Source organism: Branchiostoma floridae, chromosome 1, assembly GCF_000003815.2.
Source record: "Branchiostoma floridae strain S238N-H82 chromosome 1, Bfl_VNyyK, whole genome shotgun sequence".
NCBI lineage: Eukaryota > Metazoa > Chordata > Leptocardii > Amphioxiformes > Branchiostomatidae > Branchiostoma > Branchiostoma floridae.
The window spans coordinates 20,223,071-20,225,539 of NC_049979.1; positions in this window are offsets into that span (position 1 = coordinate 20,223,071).

Below are 2,469 nucleotides of genomic sequence, written 5' to 3' on the forward strand. Positions count from 1 at the left end.
CATAGAGAGCCTGCTATGGAGGCTATACCTGTCAAGCTACAGCGGTTAGGCCTACTTAGGCCTACGTCACATTTCCAAACCGGGGCCCAGGCGAGAGCTTTCGAGAAAAAAGTATGAAAAGCATGATAAAAGAGACACCAAACTACACAAGATGGTAACAGAATAGTCTTTGGCATTATTTGTGCATATTTTTACGTATACATGTCTATTTTTCGTTTCTACAAACAGCCCGACCGGGCCCCGGTTTGGGAATGTGACGTTAGCCGTAGTCAAATTTCCAAACCAGGCACCGGCCGGGCAGTTTTCGGGAACAAAAGTATGATATACATCTAAATCTACACATCTACACGATATAGAAGACACCGAGTTTCACAAGACGTAAAGAGAATAGTCGTGGAATTATTTGTGTATACTTTTACGTATGAATTTCTATTTCTAGTTTCCACAAAGAGCCCGACCGAGCCTCGGCTTGGAAGTGTGACGTTAGCCTTACTCGTTTTTAAAAAGGGAGACACCGCTAAAACCCCCAACACTTTCCCCATCAAACTAGTGAGAATATCATTGCGAATTTATGCCACCAACAGACCAGTCTAACTGCTCCGGACCTTTTGGTCTGGCGGTTATGGCGTTGGGTTCGTGAGCTGGCGCCGCGGGAACCACGAGACCGCATGGTCTTTTTAGCGAATGCCCACAAACGCCCACTCTAGAGAAGTCCGCGCTGCACGAATCTCATTTTTTTTGCTTGGAATATGTCCACGTTGTGCTCCCATGTATTAATCCTGAGTTTCAAGTCAATCCATCGACCCGAAGTGACATAAATCAAAGTTTTCGATTCTCGATGGTCTTTTTAGCGAACGCCCAGTAAAATGTCTTTTTAGCGAATGCCCACTATATCCACAAAAATATCGGCCGTCGCGCAACGACACCTAAACCTACCGCCACAAACATGTTCAAGATGGTGTCCCATTGATGTGTACGGAGTTTCCGTGCTTTACAGGCATTTTAAGTCCCTGTTTTTTGGTCAAAATGTACGGCGACGATACTACCATACTTTAACTATAGCAATTCAAAATGGCGGGCACTAGTCATGTGACCTCCTTGCGGGACTGTTCTATAAGTATCGCGGGAGGGACTGTTGTAGCATAGCTTCTCATACAACCATTTTAGAGTGAATTCTAAACAAGATTTTCATTTCATAGTGCTATCATCTGACTGATATTTACAATGTGGTCATTTTTTCTGTGCTATTACTAGTATTACCCAGGTTTGAGGAACTTAGTGCAAATATGGATATTGATTCACCTCAGTGCCCAATTAATGTACAAAAGGCTCAGACACATTAGTGTTATAAACCTGAATAGGGGCAGGTAACCAATACTAGAAAAACATAGCTATTTATTATTAACAATACTATTTACATTATAATAATAACTCTTCACCAAACTGGACTTTTCTTATCTTTATTTATCACAGAAACATTGTTACAATGAGGATTTGATTAGATGAGTATCTGTTACAGTGTGTACAAACTTATTTCAAATACAAAAATGTATTTCGTTTCACTTCCTAAATATTTTTAAAGTATTGGAAGAACTTGACACATAAACAATATTAATTGCATTATTTATGTGCAGTAAAATGTGACCACATGCTATCAATAGCCTAATAAAATGTGGAACATGGCACAAGCGGGCTCCCCTTCTGAGTACAGAAAGGAAATGTTTTATAACATTTAGTTATGACGTAGAAAATTTCAATTGTAAAATGTACCTTTATTAACATTTACAAACAAATTGTTTTTTTCTCTTCTTAATAAATGACAACAATACAGGTAAGTAAGGTGTGTTTCCTTTTATAACAGGCCAGGTAAGACACCGTACAGGTAAGTAAGGTGTGTCTCCTTTTATAGCAGACCAGGTAAGACACCGCACAGGTGAGTAAGGTGTGTTTCCTTGACTACAGACTAGGTAAGACACCTTACAGGTGAGCAACGTGTATTTCCTTTCATTACAGACCAGGTAAGACACCGTAGAGGTGAGTAACGTGTATTTCCCTTGATTACAGACCGGGTAAGACACCGTACAGGTGAGTAAGGTGTGTTTCCTTGACTACAGACTAGGTAAGACACCGTACAGGTGAGTAACGTGTATTTCCTTTGATTACAGACCAGATAAGACACCGTACAAGTGAGTAAGGTGTGTTTCCTTGACTACAGACTAGGTAAGACACCGTACAGGTGAGTAACGTGGCTTTCCTTTGCCTATAGACCAGATAGGGCATTATACAGGTAAGTAAGTAGCTTTACTCACCTGTTCAATACCTATCTGGTCTATAGGCAAAGGAAAGACGCTTTACTCACCTGTATAATGGCCTATATGGTAGTATATAGGCAAAGGAAAGTTGCTTTACTCACCTGTATAATACCCTGTCTGGTCTATAGGCAAAGTAAAGACATCTTACTTACCTGTA